The sequence below is a fragment of the Vulpes vulpes genome, chromosome 7 (assembly GCF_048418805.1).
Source record: "Vulpes vulpes isolate BD-2025 chromosome 7, VulVul3, whole genome shotgun sequence".
NCBI lineage: Eukaryota > Metazoa > Chordata > Mammalia > Carnivora > Canidae > Vulpes > Vulpes vulpes.
Genome location: NC_132786.1, coordinates 8,728,327 through 8,741,993, shown reverse-complemented (window position 1 = coordinate 8,741,993; position 13,667 = coordinate 8,728,327). Strand labels below are relative to the sequence as shown.

General features: G+C 53.9%; 1 protein-coding gene across 17 annotated transcripts in view; it reads right to left on the bottom strand.

Annotated features, from left to right (window-relative positions):
* Nucleotides 1-4,331, bottom strand: part of DENND2A (DENN domain containing 2A) — a 106,550-nt gene extending 102,219 nt beyond the window's left edge. For 3 of the 17 annotated variants that reach the window (XR_012002441.1, XM_072762863.1, XM_025982224.2), the window contains exon 1: nt 2,699-2,873. The gene's annotated coding sequence lies outside the window, so the exon portion shown is untranslated. Of the gene's footprint in view, nt 1-2,698; nt 3,091-3,808; nt 4,007-4,251 lie in introns of those variants that run through there. The other 14 variants (XM_072762870.1, XM_072762872.1, XM_072762879.1 and 11 more) reach the window with 11 other exon arrangements.
* Between the last annotated feature and the right edge of the window lie 9,336 nt (nt 4,332-13,667).

Sequence of the window (13,667 nt, the reverse complement as noted above, 5' to 3'; positions counted from 1 at the left end):
GCCACCAGCCTTTTTACGTGTATCTGTTCTGGTTGGCTTTAAACCCTGATGTTGATGGCTGCTCAGCCATTTGATTCCATAATGAGTAATCTTAAATTTTATGGGGTCCTTGCTTTTGGAATCTGTCACCCACTGTGATAAGCCCTTTATGTGACTGTTAAAGCAGCAGCTCTCACCTTTGGCTGCACCTTAAAATCACCTGTGACTTTTCAAAAATACTGATGCCCACGGGATCCCTGGGTGGCGCAGCAGTTTAGCACCTGCCTTTGGCCCAGGGCGTGATCCTGGAGACCCAGGATCGAATCCCACGTTGTGGTTTTTTTTTTTTTTAAGATTGTATTTATTTACTTGAGAGAGAGCAAGAGAGAGCGAGAGAGAAAGAAAGAAAGAAAGAGAGAGAGAGAGAGAGAGAGAGCGCGCGCACCCATGAGCGCGCAAGCCCAAACAGGGAGAGGCAGAGGGAGAAGCAGAGTCCCCACTGAGCAGGGAGCCTGATGCGGGGCTCGATTCCAGGACCCTGGGATCATGACCTGAACTGAAGGCAGACGCTTAACCAACTGAGCCCCCCAGGCGCCCCTAAATGTGTATTCCAAAGTGCACCCTGAGTTACAAATGTTAAAAAAACGTGATGGGGGTGGGGAGTAGAAATCTACTCAATGCTAATATAAGACATCTAAAATTAGCAAAAAGACGGTTTAAACAGTAGCAATGCACTGACCTAAATGCTGCAGGTTCTATTCCTTCCACAGAAAGCAAAGGGAAGGACCCAACCAGGAGGTTTGTGACAGAGTCTGAAGACCTGCCCAGCTCACCTGTCCTCTCAGTTCACACTCCCTTTTGTCCTGAGACATTCCTTGTGTTTCAGCAAACACGGTTCCCACCCTCCCAGGCCCAGGCCGCTCTCAGAATCTCTGGTCTTTCCCTACCGCCAGGAGCAGGCTTAAAACATCAGGTCTGAGGGTAGAAAGGCTGGGACCTCGGTAGGGGAAGTGGACTTGCCCATCTGAAAGGACTCCTCAAACTCTGCTCCCACTCCCCACCTTCCTTTGGTCAGGATTTCTGGGTGCTCACTGCCCTAGCAGACCCGAGTCTGGTCTGGACCATACTATGACTTGCCTGCTTCCCCATCACAGTGGGAACCCGGGGTGCTCTGCAGGTCACATTCATCAAAGCAGGTGTCATCTCTTCCTACACTTGAGAAAAAGGGCTCCTCCACCCCGAATTCCCCTGGCCCCAGCTGCCTGCGCTGCGGCTGCCCCCAGGCCTGAGCTGACTCTCAGCAGCCCACAGAAATGCAGTAAGTTCCCAAGTCATCACAGGAAGATACTATAGGAAGATAGTCATGTGGAATTTTATCTTCCCATCTTTTGTAATACTGACAATGAAGATTTTTTTTTCTATGTCACTCTTTAGTCTTTACACAAAGTTCCTCATGACAAATTCCCTGTTGAGTTAATTCCAGGAAAAAATTTTGTTCCGAAAATTAATTTGCAAGCTTTCTGTTGTCAGAAATCCAAAACTGTGCAATCCAGTGTATTTTTGTTTGTCTCTAAGCTGCCAGAAAACTTAGAGCCAGATTCATTGTCCAAGTGTTGTAATCTGCTCCACTCAGGCCATTCAAAATATCCACTCCTTGTGCTTTGCTTTGTTTTCTCCTGAGCTTTGGGGCACTTGGTTTTGGTCTAAGTTACCTCGCCTGCACAGCCTGTCACCAAGTCCTACCTCTATCTCTTGGATCCTTCCATCATACCTCAGCATTGCCAATCATCTGTGCGTCAGTAACTCTGGCCTGGGCCCTGCACGGCCTTGGTCCCCATCCTATCCTCCACCAGACCTCCACCCAACAACCAGAGCAGGCTTTCTAGGACACCCAGCTGAAGCCATCACTTCAGCTTCCTTCCCCTGGGGACACACTGTGAATTCTCCCCACATTTGCCTCCCACTCCCTTTCTGTGTGTGGTGTGCGCTTGCCGTTTCCTCAGGCTGGAACAACCTTCCCTACTTTGTTTTCTCAATGAAGAGGTTTTCCAGGGTTCAGTCCCAGCATTACCTACTCTGCCAGGCCCCCAGCTCTGGGTGCCGCTACTTGCAGCACTCACAGCCAGGGCAGCCTATGACTGGTTTGCCTTTTTTTTTTTTTTTGGCTTTTAAATTTTATTTATGTATTTGCATTTTTTAAAAAGACTTTAGTGATCTCTATACCCAGTGTGGGGCTTGAACTCACAAACCCCAGTATCAAGAATCCCATGCGCTACCAAATGAGTCAGCCAGGTGCCCCTGGTTTTAATTTTTTGACTACCCCAATCAATGGTAGGTTCTGGAAAGCAGAGAGCTATTTTATTCACCACTAACGCCTAGCACAGAGTAGTCAAGTGAATGATTACACAACACAGGGAGCCTTCAAGTCTTCCCAGTAAAAGGACTGAAGGCCATCCTCCTCCGCCAGCATTTTCACTTAGACTCCCCCCGCCCAAAAAAAAGGAGTCACCCTTTGCCGTTGACTTCTCACAGAACTCACCCCACCAAAGCAGCCCACCCCAAAGACTTTCTACTCCACTCCTTCGGTGAGTTCAATATTCGACGATGCAAACAGAAAGGATTGTTCTTTTATGTCCTAACCATCAAGGGTGTTAAGAGCTTAATAACAAAATTACAGTAGTGCCCGCTACAAACCTCCTACCCTGGGGGCCATCGTTACCTGAGTCCTTGGGGGCATCAGAGAAGTCCCATCCCCGCCGCACACGTCCACACCAGCTAGCGGCCCGCTTGCTCCTGCCCCAGCACCAGCTGCAGAAAGCGCAGTCACCGCACCTCCCGGCCGCCGAGCCGCGGCGCACCCCGCTTCCCCGCCCGGCCCCCGCCGAGGTTTCAGTCCAGCTCTCTCTGATCCCTCCTAAGTATTATCGTGTCTCGTGTTGAGAGACCCCCACTGGGCTCCGTCTGCTCCCAAGTGCAGCCTTAGGGGGAAAGTGGGAGAAATACGATCATTTAATCATCTTTACCAGCCTGCTCTCCCAACACTGCGAATGTGGCCACGGTGGGGCGGGGTGGGATCTGGCTGCTGAGCCCCCCTCGGTGCTTTCTCTACACTCACCCTCACGCTCACGCCCCCTGGAACCCGGCCCGCCAGGGGGCCGGGGCTCGGCCCAGTTCCTGCAGGTTTCCGGGGCGCGGGACAGCGGCTTCCCCCCGGACCCCCGGCCCCGAGGCGCCCCGAGTGACCCCGCGCCCCCGGGGGCCGTCTGGCCAGCCCTCTGCTCCAGCCCCGCAGGCCCCGCACGTCGCACACGGGAGGCCCGCAGTCGGGGCTGCAGAGGGGCGGCTCCCAGCTGGGGGGGGGGGGGCGGCTCCCAGCTCCCAGCTCCGGGGGGGGGGGGGCGGCTCCCAGCTCCCAGCTCCGGGGGGGGTGGCGGCTCCCAGCTCCGGGGGGGGGCGGCTCCCAGCTCCGGGGGGGGGGGCGACTCCCAGCGGGGGGGGGGGCGGCTCCCAGCTCCGGGGGGGGCAGCTCCCAGCTCCCAGCTCCGGGGGGGGCGGCTCCCAGCTCCGGGGGGGGCGGCTCCCAGCTCCCAGCTCCAGGGGGGGGGGGCGGCTCCCAGCTGGGGGGGGGCGGCTCCCAGCTCCGGGGGGGCAGCTCCCAGCTCCCAGCTCCGGGGGGGGCGGCTCCCAGCTCCCAGCTCCGGGGGGGGCCGCTCCCAGCTCCCAGCTCCGGGGGGGGCGGCTCCCAGCTCCCAGCTCCGGGGGGGGCGGCTCCCCCCCGCCCCCCCGCGCCCCGCGCGTCCCCTCCTCCGCTCCCCGGCCCCGGCCCTACCTCCCGGCCGGCCGCGGCTCCGCGGGCTCCGAGGCGCAGCTCGGGGGCGCCCGGGCGGGCGGGGGCGGCGGGCGGCGGGGGCCCGGGGCGCCATGGCCCGCAGCCCCGCGCCCTGCAGTCGGCCGGGCCTCTCCCCACGCCCTGCGCTCGCGTGCCCGCCGCCCGGCCGCCGCCGTGGGCGAGTGCAGGGCTGCCGCGTCCCCCGCCCCGCGCGCCCCCCGCCCCGCCCCGCCCCGCCCAGTGAGCTCATCCGCAGCTGGCGGGCGCCCGGCCGGTTGCCACGGCAACGCCTCTCCCAGGGCCGCGCGGACTCGAGCGGCTCCGGTAAACAGGACCTTCTGCCGGACTCTTCCCCTCGCCCTGGGAGGGGGGGGGTCTGACGGCTTAACCCCCTCTGTGCTGGAGAGCCAGGGCGCGGGAGGGCGACACCCCCGCACCCGCACCTCCGTTCGCTCGGGGCGCCCCAGGCCACCCTGGCGGCCTGCAGTCCGGCCCGACCCCCAGGATCCGCGCAGCTGCAGCCCCGGGCGCGGGCCACGGGGGTCCCCGAGCCGCGCGGGGAGGGGAGTCCGGAGGCGGCTCCCGGGGGGCGGTGACTCACGGAGGACCAGCCCCCCCCCCCCCCGGGGCGCACAGATCGCGGACTTCGGGCCGCCCAAGAACACGCGCGCAAGTGCTCGGGGCTCCTTACGCTGAGGACAACCGGGGCCCCGCAAGGTTTCCGAGCGGAGGAGTTCCCCGGCGACAGGGCGGTGGAGCCGAGCCTGGTGATTGATGGGCGCGGGGAAAACCCCAGGCTCGTCTCTGCACGGGAGGAAAGTCACTCTCGTCTTTGGCTCGGGGCCCCCTAAAGCTCAGGCAAGGAGGGGGAGCAGAGATAGAGGTTTAGCATATAAATCCACGAAGGGGGTGTGCAGGAGGGAGGAAAGCAAAGGAAGGATCGCAGAAGGTGGGGAACATGGCATAATGTCTGGGCAGTCCCTGTGGACCGGGGCCCAAGATTTGAGGGACTGATTTAGACGTCAGTGTGTGTGTGGGGGGCTCTGTCTCCTTCTTAGCTGAGGGTTTCCTTCCTCTGTGAGATCTTTGAAGCTTTTCTAGAGCTTCTTAAAGCTTCCTAAACTCCAGCATGCCATACCCATTTCAACTAACCACCATAAACTTTCAGAATACAAATTTGCAAGCATTTTATTAAAAGGGTATAAGCATCTATGTATGTATTTTTAAAGATTTTATTTATTTATTTATTTATTTATTTATTTATTTATTTATTTATTTATGAGGGAGATAGAGGGATGCCTGGGTGGCTCTGTGGTTGAGCATCTGTCTGCCTTCCGCTCAGGTGTGATCCCAGGGTCCTGGGATCCGGTCGGCTTCAGACTCCCTGCAGGGAGCCTGCTTCTTCCTCTGCCTGTGTCTCTTCCTCTCTCTGTGTATGTCTCTCATGAATAAATAAATAAAATCTTTAAAAGGGGGGGGGAGATAGAGAGTGAGCAAGTTGGGGAAGGAGTAGAGGGAGAGGAAGATAGAGAGAATCTCAGCTGACTCTTCGATTCTTCGCTGAGCTTGGAGCCCTTTGCAGGGCTTGATCCCAAGACCCTGATATCAGGACCTGAGCCCAAATCAAGAGATACACACTCAATGGATTGAGCCACCCAGGCACCCAAAAGTATAAGCATTTGTATTATTTTGTTTGCTGAAGCATCATTTAATACATTCTCGCTTCATTTTTTTTTTTTTTTAAGATTTTATTTATTTATTCACAGAGAGAGGCAGAAACATAGGCAGAAGGAGAAGCAGGCTCCCTGTGGGGAGCCTGATGAGGGACTCCATCCGAGGACCTCGGATCATGACCTGAGCCAAAGGTAGACACACAACCTCTGAGCCACCTAGGCTCCCCCATTTCACTTCCTAAAAAAAGACTAGAAATTTGGCTTCTTAAGGGTTGGGGGTTCGGGGGTATCAGGAGGCAAACTGGCAAAACAGAGCAAATAGCAGATGGAGAACAACTGAGCTGAGAGCCCACCTGGCTGCCTCCCCCAACCCAGTGCACAAAGCAGGCCAGTCACTTTCGATTTTGTGGCTTCCAAATTGCCAGGCACAGGTCAGGTGGACAAACCAGAGAGGAGGCTGGGGAGCTCCTTAGTGACAACACCTTGGTAGTGGCTGCCACTCCATCTGCTCCATGGTCTTCGAGTTCTAGACACTAATTTGTTTTAGAAGAATCCCCTGCCTCAGTTCATTGGGTCAGACTCTGTTGAGGGATGCTGGGGTCTGTGCTTTGCAAGTTCCCATCCCTGCCTGCCTGTCACAGCTCCCGACCTCAGACCTCATGGCTGCTCCTGTCCCTGGGTATCCAGTGGCTCTGTGGCCATGGCATGGTCCCTCCTTTTCTATGCAGCCCTGCCCCTGCCACTCCCTGGAGCTGTCCCAGCTGATGCTACCTCTGGTGCATCCCAAGCCCTGGTTCGCCAGCTCCAGAGGCCAGGGTACTCATCCAAGGTGGAGATGAAGGGCAGCCCAGGTGGCCCAGCAGTTTAGCTCCGCCTTCAGCCCAGGGGGTGATCCTAGAGACCTGGGATCTAGTCCCTCGTCCGGCTCCCTGCATGGAGCCCGCTTCTCCCTCTGCCTGTGTCTCTGCCCCTCTCTCTCTCATGAATAAATTAAAAAAAATATTTAAAAAAAGATATTAAAAAAAACAAACAAACAAGGTGGGGATGGACCATCCAACTGTGCCCCCAGCCTTCCCTGTCTATCCTCAGCTTCTCTCCCTGTTGGAAAATAGGCCTAGGGTAGGAGATAGTGCCTGGCCTCAGGTCAGGAAAGGTGTGGATGCAAGGAGGGAGACAGAGTTGATTTTTCTTGATCTTGAATCTTGCTTTTTCCACCTAGAACAAGCATGGAGCACTGCAGAACCCTCCTACCCCTCCCTCCTCTTCCTTCAGCATCCTGTTGAGGAGCACAGGCTCTGGAGCAGACTGCTTTGTCCCTCTCAGGATCTCCATCCAGAAGGTGGAAATAGGAACAGTTATAACCAACTTCATCCCCTTGAGGGGATTAAAACAGATCAACAAGCAAAGGGAGTAGTGCTGGGCCTGGCCCATTGGGGGCACTCCCTGTTACCTCCCATCTGTTACTTTCCTAATCTCTCTCTCTCTCTCATTTTTTTTTTTTTTTTTTTTTGCAGGAGCACAAAAGTATTCAGAGTTCAACAGAAGGGATACCCTGATACTCCTGATACAGGAGTAGTCCTGTATCAGAGTTGAGCTTCCCCCCACCTCTTTTAGGGCCACAGCACAGAGTCTGCTTCTTCTCACCTATAAACCAAGTGAAGGATGACCCAGGGCTGGAAAAAGGCTAGCCTGATTAAGCCAGAGAGAGACTGACCAGGAACCTCCCTCGAATTGTTTAACTTCCCTTCAAATTCCCTTCAGCTGGCTCAGTCAGTGAAGCATCTGCCTTGGGCTCAGGTCATGATCCCACGTTCCTGGGATTGAGCCCCACATCAGGCTCCCTGCTCACCTGGGAGTCTGCTTCTCCCTCTCCCTCTGCCCCTCCTTGTGCTCATGCTCTCTCTCTCAAATAAATAAATAAAATCTTAAAAAAAAAAAATCTGGGCAGCCCGGGTGGCTCAGCAGTTTGGTGCCACCTTCAGCCCAGGGTGTGATCCTGGAGACCCAGGATCGAGTCCCACGTCGGGCTCCCTACATGGATCCTGCTTCTCCCTCAGCCTGTGTGTTTCTGCCTCTCTCTCTCTCTCTGTCTTTCATGAATAAATAAATAAAATCTTAAAAAAAAAATCTTAGGGACACCTGGGTGACTCGGTGGTTGAGCGTCTGCCTTTGGCTCAGGGTGTGATCCTGGAGTCCTGGGAACAAGTGCCACATCGGGCTCCCTACATGGAGCCTGCTTCCTCTCTGTCTATGTCTCTGCCTCTCTCTGTCTCTCATGAATAAATAAAATCTTTTTAAAAAATTAAAAATAAATAAAAATTTAAAAAAATCTTAAAAAAATTCTCTTTGGCTGCTAAACGTTTACTGAGAGTCTTTCTTTCCAGCAACTTCACATGTGTCATGTCACATAATTCTCCCCACCCTTTTTTTTTCCTCCCCACCCTTCATAGCAATCCAATATCACCCCTAATGTTTTATGGACAGGAAATCTGTGTTCCAAGAGGCTCTGTGCCTTATTGGAGTTCACACTAGCCTAGGCCTGCCTGGTTCACGCCATGCTCATTGGTACACCAGCTCGCCTGAGAGCAGTGGCTCTGCCCTATGCCAGTCACCTTGGATGGAGATTTCTGGATCAGCATTAATCCACAGTCCCGGTTATGCTTCCTGTCTGGAAGGCACAGGCAATGCAGCTCCTCCAGGAGTCTCTGACACCCCTCCTTAGAGCCTGGCTGTCCCCTGCTTGGATCACTGGGACCCATTCCTTCTCAGCCTTTGAGTGACAGCAACCCCTCCTCTGTGTTCCAGCTACCTGCCTGCCAGTGAGTAATGGAAAGGTAGACACACAGCAGATAACAGATGAGAGGTTTGGGTGTTGTTATTTTATTTTTAAAAATTTTATTTAAAATACATCTTTTCTTTTTCTTTTATTTAAGATTATTTATTTGTTTATTCATGAGACACACAGAGAGAGAGGCAGAGACACAGGCAGAGGGAGAAGCAGGCTCCCTGCAGGGAGCCCCATGTAAGACTTGATTCGAGGACCCCAGGATCATGACCTGGCAGATGCTCAACCACTGAGCCACCCAGGCGCCCACGTTGTTATTTTCTGCAGAAAGCCAGTGTGGGGGAGCAGTCGTTCTCTTATGCTTAGGCTCTCGATGTTTGGATGCCACAGAGCAAGGAAGGAACTTGAGGCGCAGCCTCACCTCGTAGGCCTTTGGCAAAGCTCCTCCACATGGCTCCCATGGCCCACCTGAGCCCCTAGCAGCAGGGCTCCCCGCTCCTGCCCTCCTGAGGGAGCCTCCCCTTCTTGTTCCAACGCCAGCCCATCCTGGGCCATTCTCCCCAGCCTACAGACAGCTGGACGCGGGCGCCTTCCTGGCCGCCCCAACCCTCTTCCGAGGAAGCAAAAGCGAGCCGTCCATCTCACCCAAACCTCAAACCTGGGCTTGGTTTGTTCTTGGTCCCAATCAAATGTCATCCAGGAGGTGTGGGAAGGGAAAGGTCGTGCGGAAGCCACCCGGGAGGGGGGTGAGTGGCCCGGAGGGGGGCTCTTGGGCCAGTGGGCGCTCCCTTCCTCTGAGGGCTCTGGGGCCTTCTCCCTCCCGTGGCAGCTGCGGGGGCGGGGGGCCCTGACGTTTGTCAGGGTACCACTGGGCATCCCAAAGAATCACTGAATCGGCAAGTCACACAATGACACAGTTTTTGCCTGACAACCATCTGCTGCACTTCCATGACCCTAGCTTTGGAGGGTCACTCTCTTCCCGCCACAAAGAATTAAGGCTTTCATAGCTGTACAAGGATTAGTGTGTTTAGGACGGAGCAGGGAACCAAGTGACGACGTTCACCACCCAGCAGCCGCAAATGCTAGGCCTGCCATGCCCTCTCTCATACTCTTTTCTGTTCCTTTCAGGAGACCCAGCTGAGCCTCAGGGAAGGGAACAAGAGTGTGGTGATTTCCATTCTCTTTTTCTGGAGTCACAGATTTCTGCGTCTGAGCAGCTCTAGCTCCTCCTGTTCTGATTCCAGAACACGCTAGGACAGTCGGACCAGCTCTGTACCCGGCTCTCGCCGCTTGCTTCTCAGAGCTTTCTCTGACCTACTTCCCTGCCAGCTAGACAATCTCCTCAAACCTGAGGGGAGGGGGTTGCTGGGAATCCCTCCTAACATTTTGATCACGCAACATAGTGAGCTGAGAGCTGCACGCACGGACTCAAAACCTGCCAGCTCGTGGCGCCTGGCTAATGTCCCCCCAAGCCCTGATCTCGGCTTTTATTTATTTATTTATTTTTAATTTTAATTTTTCCTGATCTCAGCTTTTAGACCTCCGAATAACCTATATGCACTGGACTGCCTCTCAGAGGCCACACCTCACTTAAAGGAACATGTTTCTGAGAGGCCCCTAATATCTGATCCACTTCTCTGTGTCTCTCAGGTCAACATAGAGGAAAAGATATTGCCCCAAAGGTGAGCCAGGTGACATCTGACTCCCCTAGATAGCAGTGTGACCTTGGGCGTGGTAACTCCCTTTGGTGGGTCTCAGGTGTCTGGGGAGATCAGGCCAGCTGGCCCTCAGCCGTACCCAGCTCCCCCCTTCTTGAATAGGCAAAAAAAAAAAGGCACTAAACAGCTGCCAGTTCTCATTCTTTCTGTTCTTTCCTGCCTGGCTGAGCGTGGGCCAGCTAATGCTAAGGCTTTGCAGGGATCACCCAGGAGGTAGCTTCTAACATCAGCCTCTTTTATCAGTGAAGAAACAGCCCAAAAGAGGTGGGCGCCTTGCCTAAGGCCACTGCGAATGAGCCTGGAAGGGCCCAGCAGTCTGACCAGGCACGACCTTGCTGCTTTACCAGGAGGACCGCAGGCAGGAGCTACTGTTCTCAGGTGCCTGGCTTGACAGTAGAGACGTGGAAGGCTGGGGAACGGAAGTAGAGGTGGTATTGGCGTATGTGGGTGACCCAGGGCCAGAATTTTCATGCCAGGGTCCAATTCTCTTAGGAGCTGATTGCAGGCCAGGTCTACCAAGCAGGACCTGGGGCGTTAGGGTGGGGGAGTATAGAGTCAGTCCTGGAACTTTTTTTTTTTTTTTTTTTAAAGATTTTATTTATTTATTCATAAGGGACATAGGCAGAGGGAGAAGCAGGCTCCATGCAGGGAGCCCGATGTGGGACTTGATCCCAGGATTCCAGGATCACGCGCTGGGCCCAAGGTAGGCTCTAAACCGCTGAGCCACCCGGGGATCCCCAGCCCTGGGACTTTTTAATTGCGTGACAATCCCCTTGGTTTAGGGTGGGTGGGCGAGGGGAAGCCAATCTAATCTTCCCCACGGGGATCCTCATGCTGAGGGGCTGGGGTGGCGCCCAGGGATTGCAGTTTTACAAGCTCCCCAGGTGTGTTTGGTGGAGGTGGCTCAAGTCCCCACGGGAGACACACTGGGGTCGAGTCTACAGTAGACAAGATCAGGGGCTTCCTTTCCCTGACACCCTGGTCCGAAGGAAATGAGTGCATGTGTTGGGGTGGGAATTGCTAAAAGGGTCTCAACAGAGAGCTGTCCTTCACAGGAGCTAAGCCCGGTGGTTCTCACCTTGGGGCAGCTCTGCTCCCCAGGAGACATTTGGCAACATTGGAAGACATACTTTAAAGTCAGAATCGGCAAAGGGGGGGTTGCTGGCATTAAGTGAGTAGAGGCCAGACAGGCTGCTAAGCATCCTACAAGGCACAGCTCAGCTTCCCCTCCCCCTCGGCGCCCTCCGGTCCAACAAAGAATTATCCTGCCCCAGATGTGAAACGCGCAGAGGTTGACAACTATTGGTTGCTGAGCCCATTCCCCATCTCTATCCCCTTCCTCGGAGTCTTGAACAAGGACTTGCTCTGCATCACATCTGCGCTATAACAACGTTACGTTGGGAAATGCGAAAATCAGTCGTTTGGATCCTGTGAAAAGCTAAGCACGGCCAGGTGGGCCTTTGCAGTTCTTTCCACGCCCACCCCATCCTCCGTGGGGGATGCGGCGCGCTGCACGGGAGAATGGTGCCCCCTAGCGGTAGCAGAGTTAACTGCATCGGCAGGAACCGCGCTCCGACCTGGTTAGCGGGCTTAGCGGTGAAGAAACTTTGGGGGGGGGGGGTAAAAAAGGGAGACCATCCAAATGAGAACAAATAGAGGTTATTTATTCAGAGATTAAAAAATATTATTATTTATTCATGAGAGACACACAGAGAGAGGCAGAGACACTGCCTGCAGGGAGCTGTTCGTGGGACTCGATCCAGGGTCTCCAGGATCACCCCCTGGGCTAAACCACCGCTGGGCCACCCGGGCTGCCCCAACATCTGTGATTTTTAAAGGCTGCCCTCACAAATTCTGATTTAGAGTTCATATTTGATAGAGTTGTGTGATTTGGGGGCCCATGTGCCTTAATATGGATGACATCATTCTCCTCATTGACATTCACATGGGCCCCAGGAATCCCTCAACTTCATCTGCTTGGGTGACTGTAGCTCCTTGAGAAATTGCACCTTCACCACCACCATCAGTACCCCCTCTACCTCCACCACTACCTCTAGCACCATCACCACCATCACCTCTGCCATCTCCACCACCACCATCAACAGCTCCAACACCTCTACCTGCATTACTACCTTTACCATCATGACTGCCGCTACCAATACCAACACCACTTCTGCTACCACCTCTACCTCTACCACCACCTCTACCACCACCACCACCACCACCACCACCACTTCTACTACCACCAGTACCACCATCACTGTCACTACCTCTACTACCACCACCACCACTACCAACACCAACAATACCATCATCACCAGCTCTACCACCATTAGGGACCCCCATTATCCCTGCCATCACTGTGTTTCTTTTTTTTTTTTTTTTTTAATTTTTTTATTTATTTATGATAGTCACAGAGAGAGAGAGAGAGAGGCAGAGACACAGGCAGAGGGAGAAGCAGGCTCCATGCACCGGGAGCCCGACGTGGGATTCGATCCCGGCTCTCCAGGATCGCGCCCTGGGCGAAAGGCAGGCGCCAAACCGCTGCGCCACCCAGGGATCCCCATCACTGTGTTTCTCTCTACCTTGCTGTCTAGAGCCATATAACCTTCCTTTGCTTCTTCAAGGCTAAACACACCCCTCCCTCAAGTCCTCACACTTAACTCCTTCCTCTTGAGGGCTTTATTCTTTACATGTCTGAACTGTTGTGCCAAGATTGCGAATCCGAGAAACTACCAAGGAGCCGACACCGATGCAAGCGCACTAGGGTTTATTAGCAAGCTCGAGCTTGGGTCCAAGTATACCCGACACAGCAGAGCAGGGATTTGGACCCCGAAGTGGGTTACAGCTGGGTTTTTTATGGGCTGGTCTAGGGGATTTTCAGAAGGGATGGAAGAATTTCTCAAGTTCTGTTTACATTTTGATATGGGGCTTTCAAGGGCATTGAGCTCTGTTCTCATTCTAATATGGGACTTTCTACCACAGATGTGGGCTCTGTTGTCTTTCTGATACAGGATTCTCTGCCTAGGGCAATTCTGAGCTCTGATATGTCTTTCTGATATGGGATTACCTGCCGAGGACCTTGAGGACATTCTGCAGTTTTTCCTATAAAGTTCAGCTCTTATTCACAGGGGCCTAAGATGGCTGTACTTGTGCTAATGCTAAACTTGAGGTGGAATGGCCTTGATTTTTCTCAGCCTCCACATGAACACCCTCCCACCCTTCCTCTCCAAAGTAGCCACCATCCTTTGGGTTCTCCCAATTCTTCATTTCTTTCATGCTCTTGCCCACACTTTGAAGTTGCACATTATGGGTTCCTCTGTCCCTCATCAGCGGTTAGCTGATAAGGGTAGCCCATGTCCCGGGGCCTAGCATGATACCTAGCTCAATACGTATTACGGAGCCTTGATAATATTAGGTTCTGCTTAAGAAATAACTATTGGGGGAAGCCGGGGTGGCTCAGTGGTTTAGCGCCTGACTTCAGCCCAGGGCATGATCCTGGAGTCCCAGGATCGAGTCCGACGTCAGGCTCTCGGCATGGAGCCTGCTTCTCCCTCTGTGTCTCTGTGCCTGTGTCTCTGCTTCTCTCTCTCTCTCTCATTAATAATAAATAAATAAAATGTTAAAAAAAAATATCTATTGGGCTCAAAAACTATTGGTTGCATGAATAAGCATGGTCTTTC